Source organism: Notamacropus eugenii, chromosome 1 (assembly GCF_028372415.1).
Source record: "Notamacropus eugenii isolate mMacEug1 chromosome 1, mMacEug1.pri_v2, whole genome shotgun sequence".
Classification (NCBI taxonomy): domain Eukaryota; kingdom Metazoa; phylum Chordata; class Mammalia; order Diprotodontia; family Macropodidae; genus Notamacropus; species Notamacropus eugenii.
In genome coordinates, this window is record NC_092872.1 from 625,273,193 (window position 1) to 625,289,496 (window position 16,304).

The window sequence follows — 16,304 nt, forward strand, 5'->3', positions numbered from 1 at the left end:
AAATTGCTACCAAAGTAATTTTCCTTAAGCAAATATATGCCATGCGATGCTCCTACTCAACTAACTACTGTTGTCTGCTATTGCTTCTAGAATAAAGCATAAACTGCTCTTTATAGGCTTATACAACCTATCCTCAACCTCCCTTTTCACTATCACTGGACTTATTCTCCATCTCACACTCTATATTCCAGGCCAGTTTGCCTCCTCATAGACAACACTTTATCTTTAGTGTCCAAGCCTTCACAACAGTCAGTCCTCATGTCTAGGATGTACTCCCTCTTTATTCCCACCTCTCAGAAGGTGGGAATATTTTTCTCTTTATTTAAGATTCAGTTCAGGCACTGTCTTTTCCATGAAATCTTCTCCAATACCCTCCAACTGCTAGTGCCCTGCATCCCAAACTACCTCGTATTTAACTACTTTGTATATATCTGAATTTATTTACATTATACTTATGCTGCCTATGTTTTATATACACTTGTTGTCTGAGTGCAGGAGAAGTTAAGCTTATCCCCAGCACCAAGCCCAGGGCCTGCCAGATAGCAGGTACTTGAGAAATACTTATAGATTAATTAATTGAGACAGTAACAGGCACATTAACTTGTCTCCAATTTTGCTTCTTTTCTCTCAACCGTGGAAAATGCTTTTTCAGACTGGAAAGCATCCAACAAAAAGGGTTAATAGTGAGATGAAAGCCAAATAAAGTGAGGGGCTGCTAAGATAGCACCTTGTTACCCTCTCTGAATTGAGTTCACCTGCCTCAGAGAAGCTACATCACAGAGGACTAAATGAGCTTGGAAGCATGATTAATGAATCATTGTCAACAATCTTTAAGGAGTCATAGTAAGTTGGAGAACTGGAGAGCTGGAAAAAGGTAAATGTCCTGATTTTCCTAAACATGAATTTTTCAAGCTACAGGTGAGTACCTTCACTGAAGCCCTGCTCGCAGGACAGATCACAGCCCTAGTGTTGAAAGGATCTTAAAAAGTCTTTTAGTTCAGTCTGCTTATTTTATAGATAAGGGACCTGAGTAATTAAATAATTTTGCAAAAGCCACATAGGTAGCAAAGTTCAGAGGCAAAATTGAGCGCAGAACCTCTGACTTTGGAATCTAGTCTGTGGTCTATCTATTGTGCCATGTGCTCTCCAAGCATGCTTAAGGAGAGACATGATTCAGTGGAGAGGACACTGGTTTTTAATTCAGAGGATCTGGATTCAAATGCTGAATCTGACATATTATCTACGTCACATTGGCCAAGTTGTTTTACCAACCCATGCCTCGAGCTTCCTCTAGGTCCTCAAGTATGGCGCTGCGATTGAATCCAAACTTCACAGAGCAAATCCCTTTAACCAAATGATTTGTTCTATAAGACTTAGACTCAGTCAAAAGTCCACACCCAAGGACTTAGAAGGCCACAGGTTCCCCATCCCTGGATAGACTCTAACATTAAATCAATTACCTGACAGTGCTGTACGGTGTGGAGTAATTGGGAGATCTAGAAGGTCAAACCAAGCTGGAAATTCTGGAGTAAGAGAATATTTAGATAGAAAGACAGATAGATATGTATATAATCAAGGTTAATTTTCAAGTTGGCATTAGGACAATTTTTTTTCCAGCCATCACAACTGTTGATGACAAATTAGGGCACTGTAGGACTTTGATCTCCTTGCATAGCAAATATTCCCATTCACAAAAACATAGCTATTTGATTATTGAAGCATTGGTTAGTTAGTTTAATGAATAATAGTAAAATTTGAGGATAACTTGATGAGATGGGTTGTAAATACTGATCAGCTTGGGTTCATTATAAATAAGCAATTCTGGACTTACTGCATTTCCTTTTTAGGTACTTATTATTTGAATAGTTATCAGTTATCAGATGGATAAACAGATATGCTGCATAACTCATATACATGTAGTATGGTATAGAATTGGAAAAAAAAAGGAAACTATACACTTCCCATAGGTAGAAACTATGCATTTTCCATAGATGGAAATTTATTTGAGTGAATTCAGAATAAGTTGAAAGACCAGACCTAGAGAGTAATTATTTTGCTTTTGGTCTAAAGAATAATTAGTAACAAATTGATTTAACTTGCAGGAAGGTCTCTGGTGGAGTGGCACCAGTCTCTTTTCTTATTCATGCTCTTTTCAATACCTATGAATAACTTTAGTAAAGATGAAATGATTGTAAAATTTATAAGCTCGGAGAGCTAGCTAATACAATAGGTAACAGAATCATAATACAAAAAGTTTTTGACATCCTAGAATGATTTCAAAAAATAAAGCAACTAAAAAAGAAAAAAAGTGAGACATGATTAGACAAGAGTATATATGTGCAAAATCAACTTCAATAGCTTCTGTCCCAGATACTATAAATACTGCTAATGTACCTTTAAGAGGCAATGGAATCTTAGAAGTGACAGTTTAACTGGTGCTGTTCGTCCTTTGTTCTGTCATTCCAAGAAGAGTCTGTCAAGTGACAAATTTGAAAGTAGCATTATGGAGAATTAACTGTTACAGCTGAGGAGAGACTTATTGAGGTAGAGAGAGAAAGTGGATGGAGATCACTTTTATCTTTAGAGGAGTGTTTCAAATCTTGTCTGATGAAGAAGTACTAAAAAGAGAATTCTTGAAAGACTTTGCTATCCTAAATGACTTGAATGATAGGAATATATTTCTAGAATTAAGGAGATCAGCAGTTATAGAGATGTTTAAAAATGATTTTGCAGGTTATCTTTTTTACAACTGTTACAATGTAAAGAATTACTTATAGCTTTGTTTGATTATTAATTGTATTATTAAGAAGTAACATCTGCAGAAACCTAAATATTTATTTTAGCCTAGGAGTTAAGGGAGAATGATATAGAGAAATAAATGGACAAATTTATGTAAAAAGTTTTTTTTCAGTTTACTATACATTGAATAAATTGGTGTGGGGAAATCGGAACTAATTTATTAATGAATGATCCATCTTAATTAATGATCACTCTCAGGCTTTGTGTTTCTTTCCCTGACCACTGGCAATTGAATGGTGATCCTAAGACAGATGTGTCCAGATTTGCCAGTTACTTTGTGAATTTGAGAGGTTGGGAGTTTTTGAGTGCTGACTTGCCAAAGGAGGTGCTTCTAGTAACTACCAATTCAGAGAGGATGACCAGTGCCTAGAGAATTAACTATGCTGTGGTTGCTCAGGAAGTATGGAACCTCAGATTTTTGCATGTAACTGAAAATTTGAGGCAAAGTGAAACATGGTACATGTCTCAGAAATAGTCTAGGCCTCTTTTCTTCCCAGGAGAGCATGATGATAATGAAGAGTTTACTGATTCATGGCTCCAATATTTTTTGTGCTTATGAGTCTTCTGTGTTTCAAGCTTTTCTTTTTTGCCCTTTTTTTGTAGTGAAGGAAAGGAAACAAGAATATACATATGTGTGTGTGTGTTTGTGTGAGTGTGTCTGTGTGTGTGTATTTGATATCTACTACTTAGTAAATTGATAAGGCAGCTAGAGATTACAGCACACAGAGTCCCAGACCTGAAGTCAGGAAGACTCATTGTCCAGAGTTCAGACACTTGCTAGCTCTATGACCCTAGGCAAGTCATTTAACCCTGTCTGCCTCAGTTTCTTCATCTGTAAAATGAGCTGGAGATAGAAAATGGCAAACCATTCCAGTGCCAAGAAAACTCCAGGTGGGATGGATCCCAGGGAGTCAGGTATCACTAGAAAAACTAATGAACAAGAAACAATGAAGCTATGTACTTTGGATAGCTTTTTTAGGAAGGACTTTGTTAGTCCCTTTGGAGAACATCTAAACAGGAATACACCAAAGCTATATTTAAGACATTTCACTCTAGAATTCTGGGACTAATGCATGAAAAGGCCTGATTCCTTTCTTTAGAACCTTCTTTAGAGGCTAATTCCCTTGGTTTCAAAGCTGAGGTTCTTTGGTAGGTAGGCCTAACCCACCTATGTCACATCAGAAATTTCTTCTTTCTGTAGAGTTCGTCTTACTTTTGTTTGCAATTTCGACTAATGCTCCTAATTTTTTGTTTATCAACTTTTCCCCCTTTCTGGGGTCAAGCTGAACAAGACTAATTCTACCTTTTCATATGAACTATCTGTCAGACTGCTTAAAGACAGTGACGACATTTTTCTTAGTCTTTTCTGGGCTAAATCTCTCCAGTTTATTAAGGAAAGCTTTATATGCTGCTAATAATATCTAACAGTTATACAATACTTTAAAGTTTGCAGAGCACTTCAGATATTCTGTCGTGTTTGATCAGGGTAAACTGGTGAATAACATAGCTCACTTAAAATGTTTCTATTTCTGAAGTGAAGAAACATTTTAAATTACAAGTATCCCCATGTCAAAAAGAAGGTAGAACATTCCTAGAGTGGAACAGATAGTTGCATGAGTTAGACCATAATACTAATGTGTACAGGGTCACAGGTTCATTATTCTTATGGACCTATTCACTTCTCTCAGCAGCAGAAATGTAACACCTGCCCCTGAACCATGCTCACCACCAACTCATCCTCAAGCTCAGTCAAGTCAAGGCACATGGCCGTTTTACTGTGGGTTAAAAGAATCAACAGCTCATTGGGTTAGTGACAGACATAAGGATGGGAGGTAATAACTGATAGGTCTCCAGAAAGGGGAAGAGACATCTTTCTTTTTATTATTTTGTCAGAAGAGGAAGAGGAGCTACATAGGAAGCAACCCAACAGGAAAGATACAAAATAGAGATTCTGATACTCTAAGGTATAAATTCTACTGTATATGAACAGTTAAAGAAATCCCCCTCCTTTACCGGAACAAGTTGGAACTATATGTTCTTTCCCGTTTAGGAAAGCTGAGGAGATGCCCGCCTATGTTCTGTTTCCACATTTTATGGAATGGAAATATTTTCAACTAAGCTTTCTGCATTTTCTTCTCTCCTGCCATAGCAATATAATATGGATTTGAGCTGTGAAACCAAAATATATCTGAGCATCTAGCACCATTTACTTGTAAAATGTAATGAACCAGGTGTTTCATTTTTAACTGCATCAGGGATTTCCTCCCTAAGGCAAACTATGTAGGTGGCAGTTAAAAGATGAGAAGTGGAGGTGGGACAATCAGGGAAAGGATATTACTGGAATTTAGCTTTTTCCAGGCATGTGATTGTGGTTATCTCGAGAACTGCTTCAAATTCTGTTCAAGGCAGCAAACACTTATCAAGCACCCTATATGGGCACAGTTCTGTATTCCAGCTACAAACAAGAAGAATAAAAATGACAAATCCTCTGTCCTCAAGGACCTTACCATTGATGAGACGTATGTTTGTGTGTGTGTGTGTGTATGTGCGTGTGTTGGGGGGCAGGTAGGATGGTGGCAAGTGATGTTGCATGTGTATAAAAAAAGCAGGTGAAATGAAATAGAGGAAATGAAGACATTCAACATTTCCAGTGAAAATGTGAGAAGGGAGGGTATACTTTCAGAGTCAAAGGAAGAGGATGAACTGTTTTATAACTTCATAGAGGATGTGGCACCTGAGTGTTAAAGGACCCCTGGGCTAGGCCTTAAAGAAAAGGGTTCATCCCCAATTGATAAATAGTCAAAGGATATGAATAGGCAATTTTCAGAGGAAGCAATTAAAGATATATATAATCATATGAAAAAATGCTCTAAATTTCTTTTGATTAGAGAGATGCAAATCAAGGCAACTCTGAGGTACCACATCACACCTAAAAGATTGGCAAACATGACAGAACAAGAAAATGATAAATATTGGAGAGGATGTGGGAGAGTTGGAACACTAATTCATTGTTGGTGGAGCTGTGAGCTCATCTAACAATTCTGGAGAGCAGTTTGGAACTATGCCCAAAGGGCTACAAAAATGTGCGTACCCTTTGACCCAGCAATAGCGCTACTAGGACTGTATCCCCAAGAGATCATAAAAATGGGAAAGGTCCCCAAGTAAATACCAAATTAGAAATACTGAAAACCAAAGGAGAGATTAATAAAATTGAAATTAAGAAAACTATTGAATTAATAAATAAAACCAATAGTTGGTTTTATGAAAAAACTAATAAAATTGATAAACCTTTGGTCAATCTGATTTAAAAAAAGAAAGAAGAAAACCAAATTACTAATATTAAAAATGAAAGGGGTGAACTCACCTCCAATGAGGAGGAAATTGAAACAATAATTAGAAACTACTTTGCCCAACTTTATGCCCACAAATTCGATAATCTAAACGAGATGGATGAATATTTTAAAAAATACAAATTGCCCAGATTAACAGAAGAGGAAGTTGAATACTTAAACAACCCCATCTCAGAAAAAGAAATTGAACAAGCCATCAATGAACTCCCTAGGAAAAAATCTCCAGGGCCAGATGGATTCACAAGTGAATTCTATCAAACATTTAAAGAACAGTTAATTCCAATACTACATACACTATTCTTGAAAATTGGGGAAGAAGGAGTCCTCCCAAATTCTTTCTATGATACAAATATGGTTTTGATACCCAAACCAGGAAGAGACAAAACAGAGAAAGAAAATTATAGACCAATTTCCCTAATGAATATAGATGAAAAAATTTTAAATAAGATTCTAGCAAAACGAATATAGCATCTTATCACGAGATTAATACATTATGATCAGGTAGGATTCATACCAGGACTACAGGGCTGGTTCAATATTAGGAAAACTATTAGCATTATCGATCACATCAACAACAAAGCTAACAAAAACCACATGATTATCTCAATAGATGCAGAAAAAGCTTTTGACAAAATACAACACCCATTCCTACTAAAAACATTGGAGAATGTAGGAATAAAGGGAACTTTCCATAAAATAATAAGCAGTATCTATCTAAAACCTTCAGCAAGCATTATATGCAATGGGGATAAGCTAGATGCATTCCCAATAAGATCAGGGGTGAAACAAGGTTGTCCATTATCACCACTATTATTAATATGGTACTAGAAATGTTAGCTGTAGCAATTAGACAAGATAAAGATATCCAAGGAATTAAAATAGGCAAAGAAGAAACTAAGTTATCACTCTTTGCAGATGATATGATGATTTACCTAGAGAATCCCAGAGATTCAAGTAAAAAATTACTAGAATTAATAAACAACTTTGGCAAAGTTGCAGGGTACAAAATAAACCCACACAAATCTTCTGCATTCCTATATATTAGCAACAAAGTCCAACAGCAAGAGATAGAAAGAGAAATCCCATTTAAAGTTAGGGTAGACAGTATAAAATACTTAGGAGTCTACCTGCCAAAACAAACCCAGGGATTATATGAACACAATTACAAGACACTTTTTGCACAAATAAAGTCAGATTTAAGTAAGTGGAAAAACATTAGTTGCTCATGGGTAGGCCGTGCTAATATAATAAAAATGACAATTCTACCCAAATTAATATACTTATTTAGTGCCATACCAATTAAACTATCAGACAATTACTTTCTAGAGCTGGACAAAATAATATCAAAATTCATTTGGAAAAACAAAAGGTCCAGAATATCAAAGGGACTAATGAAAAGAAATGCTTGGGAAGGTGGCTTAGCGCTACCAGACCTCAAACTGTACTATAAAGCAGCAATTATCAAAACCACTTGGTATTGGCTAAGAAACAGAGAGGTAGACAAGTGGAATAGACTTGGCACTCAAGATGCAGTAGGCAAGGAATATAGCAACCTTCTGTTTGATAAACCCAAGGACCCCAGCTTCTGGGATAAGAACTCATTGTTTGACAAAAATTGCTGGGAAAACTGGATAACAGTGTGGCGGAAATTAGGCATCGACCCATACCTGACACTGTACACAAGAATAAAGTCCAAATGGGTACATGATTTAGGTATAAAGATTGATACCATGAATAAACTGGAAAAGCAAGGAATAGTGTATTTATCAGATCTATGGAGAAGGGAAGTATTCTTTACTAAAGGAGAGATAGAATGCATTATGAAATGCAAAATGGATAACTTTGATTACATTAAACTGAGAAGTTTTTGCACAACCAAACCCAATACAACCAAAATCCGGAGGGATGTAGTAAACTGGGAAAGAATTTTTACAGCTAAGCTCGGGGATAAAGGCCTCATTTCTAGAATATATAGAGAACTGATCCAAATGTATAATCATACAAGTCATTCCCCAATTGATAAATGGTCAAAGGATATGAACAGGCAATTTTCAGAGGAAGAGGTTAAGGCTATCTATAATCATATGAAAAAATGCTCTAAATCACTATTGGTTAGAGAGATGCAAATCAAAACAACTCTGAGGTACCACATCACACCTAGAAGATTGGCAAATATGACAGAACAAGAAAATGATAAATGCTGGAGAGGATGTGGGAAAGTTGGGACACTAATTCATTGTTGGTGGAGCTGTGAGCTCATCTAACAATTCTGGAGAGCAGTTTGGAACTATGCCCAAAGGGCTACAAAAATGTGCATACCCTTTGACCCAGCAATATCGCTACTAGGACTATATCCCCAAGAGATCATAAAAATGGGAAAGGGTCCCACATGTACAAAAATATTTATAGCAGCACTCTATGTAGTTGCCCAAAACTGGAAGTCAAGGGGATGTCCATCAATTGGGGAATGGCTGAATAAATTATGGTATATGAATGTAATGGAGTACTATTGTGCCATAAGAAATGATGAACAAGAAGACTTCAGAGAGGCCTGGAAGGACTTATATGACCTGATGCTGAGTGAAAGGAGCAGAACCAGGAGAACTTTATGCACAGCAACAACCACAGTGTGTGAGAGTTTTTTCTGGGAGACTTAGATTTTTGTAATAACACAAGAACTTCTTACCCAAAAAAAAAAAAAAAAAACCCAATGGAGGATCTCAAGGCAAAATGCCTGCCACACTCAGAGAGAGAAATATAGAAGTCACTCACATATTGTAGCAGATCATGTTTGTGTATGTGTATGTGTTTATGTATCATGTTCTGATTTGTTATACGATTTCTTTCATATATCTTAGTCTGACTACATAGCATGACTATAGTGAAAATATACTCAATAGGAAAGTATATGTAGAATCTATACAGAATTGTATGCAGTCCTGGGGAGGGAGGGGGGTAGTGGGGAGTAGGTGGGGGGGATAAAATCACAATTGTATGGCAGTGATTGTTAAACATTACAAAAAAAAATTAAAAAAAAAAAGTCTGCTGCGAAAAGCACTTACAAAAAAAAAAAATGAGAAAGGGTCCCACATGTACAAAAATATTTATAGCAGTACTCTTTGTAGTTGCCAAAAACTGGAAATCAAGGGGATGCCCATCAATTGGGGAATGGCTGAATAAATTATGGTATGTGAATGTAATGGAGTACTATTGTGCTATAAGAAATGATGATCAAGAAGACTTCAGGGAGGCCTAGAAGGACTTATATGATCTGATGCTAAGCGAAAGGAGCAGAATCAGGAGATCTTTGTGCACAGCAACGACCACAGTGTGCGAGAGTTTTTTCTGGTAAACCTGGAACCATTGAAATAACACAAGACCTTAAAAAAAAAATTCCCGATGGCTTTCTAAGGCAAAATGCATTCCACACTTGGAGAAAGAACAGTGGAATTCATTCACAGAATGTAGCAGATCTTGTTTGTGTGTGTGTGTGTGTGTGTGTGTGTGTGTGTATTATGTTTTGATTTGTTATATGATTTCTCCCATTTATTTTAGTTTATCTACATAGCATGACTATAGTGAGAACGTATTCAATAGGAAAGTATATGTAGATCCTATACAGAATTGTATGCCAGCTTGGGGAGGGAGGGGGGTAGTGGGAGGTAGGTGTGTGTGGGGGTAAAAATCTAAGTTTTATGCTAGTGATTGTAGAACATTAAAAAAATAAATAAAATATAAAAAAGAGGAAAAAAAGAAAAGGATTCAAATAGGGACATGGGATGGACACAGCTTATGCACATACCTGTAGGCAGGAGAGGAGTGGATGAGACCAAAGAATTGCTGTAGTTCAATTTGATTGGAGTAGAGCATATAAAGAATGGTGCAGCAGAAAGCTGAATGAGGGTGGAACAAGAATAAGAATAAACAAGATTGTGACGAGACCAGCATAACAGGGACTAATGTTTTATTCTATAGTCAATAGAAAAAAACAGATGAAACATAAGGCAGTGAATGAGCACTGGATTTGTCAGAGAGTCTAGATTTGAATCCTACCTTATTTATTACCTGTGTGAGTGACCTTGTACAAGTTACTTCAGCAGCAGCATTATCATCATCAATCATCATCGTCATCATCATCGTCATCATTACTAACATTTCTATAGTACCTACTATGTGCCAGGCACTGTGATAAATGCTTTACCAATATTGTCTCATTTTATCATTGTCATTGTACCCTCACTAGCAGCTCTCACATTGATAGAAGCTTTTAAGTTTGCTGAGTATTTTACATACATTATCTACATTTGAACTTAGCAACATCCCTGTCAGTCAAGTTCTATTTATTACAGTCCCTTTAACCCTAAGCTTGGTGCTACCTTCCCATTGGGATTGGAGGAGAAGCTTCCCTGCTAAAGACCCCTGTAGATTTAGGGGTGCTTAATAGAATTAGTCCCTTAAAGGATGAAGATAGGGTTTTCCTTTAGATGACTAATGCCTCTCCAATGAGATTTATAAGTAGTTACCAAAAAAAAGCAGGGATTCTGTTTTGGTGGCAGATTGATGTACCTATACATATATATGTATATGTATGTACATATATGTATGTATGTGTGTGTATACATACATACTTATATTTCATTTCCCCTCAATTTAGTTTTGGGGCAACTAGGTGGCACAAGTGGATAGAGTCTGGGTCTAGCATCAGGAAGCCTCATCTTTGTGAGTTCAAACCTGGACTCAGACACTTCTTAGATGTGTGACCTTGGGCAAGTGACTTAACCTCATTTGCCTTAGCTTCCTCATCTGTAAAATGAGCTGGAGACTGAAATGGCAAACCATTCTATTATCTTTGCCAAAAAGACTCTAAATGAAATCTTGAAGAGTTGAACATGATGGAGAATGACTGAACAATAATAAATCTAGTCTTCTGTGTTTTAATCAGCTTTTTTAATACCTTTCTCTTTTTATGATGCAGCAAATAGAAATAAATTATTTATATAATCAGTTTTAAAAAAAATAAGTCTCAGCTCTCTGGTCCTCAGTTTTCTAATGTGAGACATAAGAAAGGGAGACCTAGATGATCACTAAGATTACTTGCTGGTCACCTAGAAGGTGCACTAGATAGAGCTCGGGATCTGGAGTCAGGAAGACATGAGTTCAAATTTTAACCTAGATACTTACTATGTGTCCCTGAGCAAGTCATCTAACTTCTATTTCTTTCAGTTTCCTCAACTATAAAATGGAGACAGTAACAGCATATACCTCTCAGGGCTGTTAAGAAGATCAGCTGAAATATTTTAAAGCACTGTACAAATTACAGCTATTATTATTAACTATTATTAAATTTCAGGATCTTGAAACTTTTGAGTAGGGGACTGTAATGGTCAGATCTGTACATTAGAAGGATTACTTTCATAGTTGTGGGAATACAGACTAGCACTGGAAACGTAATTGATCGTAGAGAGACTGGGTAAGTTGTTATCAAAACAGTCCATTTATCTGGTGGTAACATTTATCTAGTAATGTGTGATAATAAGAGTAAAGAAAATGTAGATCAAAAAGACACTGTAGAGACATAATTGATGATATTTAAAAACTGATCAAATTAAGGAAGTGGGGAAAGGGGAAGAGAATAAATATTTGTTGAATGGAGTTGAGGAGATCTTAGATTTTTAAAAGGCAGATACAAATGTCATTACATAATTAGTTACTCAAAAGCAGGAATTGTTCCATTGTTCTCTCTTTCTAGCACCTAGAGCAGCTCCTTGGATATGGTAGGTGCTCAGCAAAAGCTTATTGAATTGAAGGCAAAGAACTTCACTGGGCAGGATGTGAGCCACTAAAGTATGCTGTGTATTTCAGAAGACCTAATGTTTTTAATTTAGTTGATTCAAAGTATGTATATAAATTCAATTTTATTTTCGATTCTAAAAACAGGCATTAATCCATGCAACTAGAGTAAGGGAGAAAACAGCTTATCAGGAAGAAAAATCTTTATATGAGATGTACTGATAAAAGTCTGATAGTCAAAATATATGGTAAATTGACACACATATATAAGATAAAATTTCATTCTCCAATAGATAAGTGGGAATATGATATGAGAAAACAGTTTTCAAATGGTGAGAAAAAAGTCAGTGCTGTGTGATAAAACAACAAACCAAAAAAAGAGTGGCTGTGGAAAGAGACACCAAGAGACATTGTCTTGGTGGGACTTTGAGTTGGTAAAACAATTCTGGAAAGAAAATATTGGAATTATGTGAGGGAAGCCACTAAACCATTCACTTCAGATTTCAAATAGCTCAAAGGAAGGATGAATAAAATTTCATGGAATAAAATTTGACAAGGAAAGTCATCTGAGTTGCAACAGGAAAATCTGAAGAATTAAATTATGAGGGCATAAAAATAAATCATTCTGACTAATCAAAAATATAATTATCTGAAGAAACCAAGGTAGTTGCATGGAGAACTCAATTGCCAACTTAAATGTTAAGACATATGTTTAGGAGGTGGACACATGAGAATGTAGTAAAGAATAAATAGTAAAATGTGACATGTTGTGTTCATCCTTCCTTGTTGAAGAGGACCACGCCATTAGAGAAATTATGACATGACTTGCACTTGACTTTGTTTTGAGTGAAGGAGGGCTGTGTAAGGTCACCAGCCTCACTTCCCTGGAGCCATCTGAATTCAGTGACCAAATATTCATCAGGATGACTGGAGATGACCCAGGATGCAATAGGAGATCTTGGCCCCTTTAGGCCAAGGTCTATTCAGGAACTCACTTAGGGTAAGATAATGCCCATTCAGGGAATAGGCCTCTTTAAGAATTAGCCAGGGATGGCCCCTTTAATCAGGCATAGAAAAAACGACAACAGGCTGGGAGGGAAACAGCAACAGTTACTATTGATAATCACTCTTAAATCAGGAGAGTCCAGCTCAAAATGTGCCATATTCCTAGAGAGATAGTATCATGAGTGCTAAAGCTCAAAATGAAGTGAGGAAAGCTGGGGATAATGTTTCAACCTTCTTTTTTTTGGTAAGAGGAAGGAGAATCATGGATAAAATAGGACAACTATCCATGTGGATGGATAATTTTTTTTTAAAGTAAGTTGCTTCTTTTTTGTCTACCAAGGAAAATGTCTTTTAGAATAGGAAGAATATAACAGAAATGAATAACAGGCCAATGATGGCCAAATCCAGTAAGAGGATAGCAGCCCTTAACAATTAAAATCATCTTTCCTGGATGTGTCTTATTCTTGGGTTCTGAAAGAAATTGACTGTTTTGTCAGTTGGCAACATTTGAATGTTGTCAGAGGACTTGGGTTCAAATCCTGTTTCTCATACTTAGTATCTGTGTGACTTCAGGCTCATTCTACTCAACAAAAGATTTAGGTGATGGGATTAGAAAAAAAGGCCTCTAAAGTCCCTTCCCTCTCTCTATGTAGAGTCAATCAATCAACATGCATTTATTAAAATCTGCTAAGTGCCAGGCACTGTGCTTGATGCTGAAGATACACATGCAAAGCATAAAGTAATCCCTATTCTCTATGAGTAATGACCTTATATTCTATTGAGAATTATGGTATGTGTGAACATGTTTATGTATATGTACATTCTATGCAAAATCAATTATGTCTAATGCACATACATATATACACATACAGACACATAAACCTACTTGCACATGCACATATATGTACCAAATAATATACGTATAACTAATACAAATACAAGAAGCTAACAATAATACAAGAGGCTAAAATAAATTTAAGATAGTAAAATGTAAAGTTGTTGAAGAGAAGACACCAGCTGTTGGGGGATTGGGAAAGGCCTTATGTAGAAGATGGTGCTTAAGTTGCATCTTCAAGTAAGACGAATTTTATGAGATAGAGTTGAAGAGGAGATTCATCCTAGGAATGAGAGATGTCCATTGCAAAGGCAGAAAAATGTGAGATGGAGTATGGCATGTGAAGAACAAGGAGAAGGCCCGTTTGCCTTGATCATTGTATTTGGGAAGGGGGTTAATGAATAATGAGGCTAGAAAGATATATTTGGATCAGTTTGTAAAGGACATCAATTTAAAAAAAATTTAAAAACCCATCAATTAAAAAAAAAAGATAATCACACTTAGAAATTAAGAGATCATTTGAAAGATGAAAAAGTCACGTTGCAGAGGACTGAGGACGTAAGACATATAGACAGCTTTTATTTGGTTAAGAAGGGAAGGAAAGATATGACAATAGCGTGAGGGTATGCCAAGGTCTAATGATGTAGTTTATTTTAAAAATGAATAAAACATGGACATATCTAAAAGATGTAGGAAATAATAGGGAGAGGTTGAAGATTAGAGAGGGAGGGATGATAACAGAGGCAATCTGCTGGTGCAGACTAGTTGGGAAATGATTACGAGTACATGGAGAGGGGTTTCCACTGGCCTAGGGAAGGCTGCCTGACAATGAGATCGTAGAAAAGAAGCCAGTAGGAGATGGTGTGAAGGGGTTTTCTACTGTAAATGCAATGATCTTGCAGTGACTCATTAGACTCACACCTTTCCCTTGTTCTGCTCATTCACCTGAGCATGGCTAAATCTAAGTTATAACAGCTCTTTTCCCATTATCTTGTTCCCCTAAGTACTCATACAGAAATTCTTGTTCAATCTAAAGGACCATCACTTTAACGGTTAGTAGTAGTTCCATCCTCCAGAGCCAGAAATCCGTAGAGGAATCTCTTATGAAAGATACTTCCTATGCTGCCTTCTCCCTAGATGCCCTGCAGTGCCTAATGTCCCTATGATACTGACATCTTTCAAAAGATGAAGATTTGTCACTGCTGAGGATATTAAAGGGAAACTGTAGTAACACTGACAGCAGCTCCCAAAGGGGACTTCCAATTATGTTTTGAGCAATTGAGAGCTTATTGTAATGTGTGCTTCTTTCCATGGTGATTAATTTGAAGATGACTGCATTAATTTGAACATACACATTTTTACATAAAACTAATAATATTTTAATATTTGTTAACATATAAGTTGCATTAATTTCTTATCCCAGATAATATAAAGAGAGAACAAAACAAATTTTTTTACTTTAGATCAAATTAAATTTATCATAAATTCAAAATTAGGAAAATAATAGATTAGTGAAGATTTATGGTCCTGGATTAGGGACTTTTCCGTTTAGGGCTTTAAATTTCTAGAAATTTAAATTTCTAGTCTTCCTGACTCCAGATGCAGAGCTCTATCTAGTGCACCTTCTAAATGATCCCCAAGTAACTTTTCCGTATACTATGATCCAGTCAAATGGATCTTCTCTTTGTTCATCATATACTATATACTCCATCTCACCTATTTGTGCCTTTGCAATGGACATCCCTCATTCCTACAATGAGTCTCCTCTTCACCTTTGCCTCATAGAACTCATCTTATGTTAAGATGCAAACTTAATTTAACATAATTAAACATAATTTAATAAAAGTATATCATTTATTATTCTATCAAGGAAAATGAGGAGAATATCACATGACAAGGCCATGTTCATCTCTTTAAAAGCTGCAGGACTTGGATGTAGAAGCAGGGCTCCTGAAACCAAATCTACTGTCCCAGAGGCCTTGACAATGGAGGCTAGACAGCCATAGAACCATTTGAAAATGATGCAGTTTTCTAAATGCTCCCTCCAAAAGCATGTCTCTCCTCACTTGTTCCTCCCTCTCTTTTAGAGGGGTCCCCACTCTAGAATGTAAGTTCCTTGAGAGGAGAGATGATTTTTTTTTGCCTTCAGATAGGACCTAGCACAGTACCTGGAATCTGACTGATAGCAAAATGATTCTATATTGACTGATTATTTGTGAGTGAGGCATTTTTCTTGTCACTTCATTTGCAGTGTTCTTTGTTCAAATGTCTTTTGAATTGAACTGATGTGTCTCTCTGTAGGTAAAAATTAAATAAATTATTTGGTGCTAGTGAACAGTGGCTAGTGAATGATGGTACCAATCCACAGAAATTCTCTGAATCTAGAGTAACTTTCTGAAGCCCACGTGTTCAAGGGTGTCCCCTGTACACAGGCGTCAGTAAAAGGGAAGCAGCTTATTCAAATTTGTTTGATGTGTGCTTGGTCTTGCCGGCTACGTTATTCTACTAACATCTAATATCCGGAT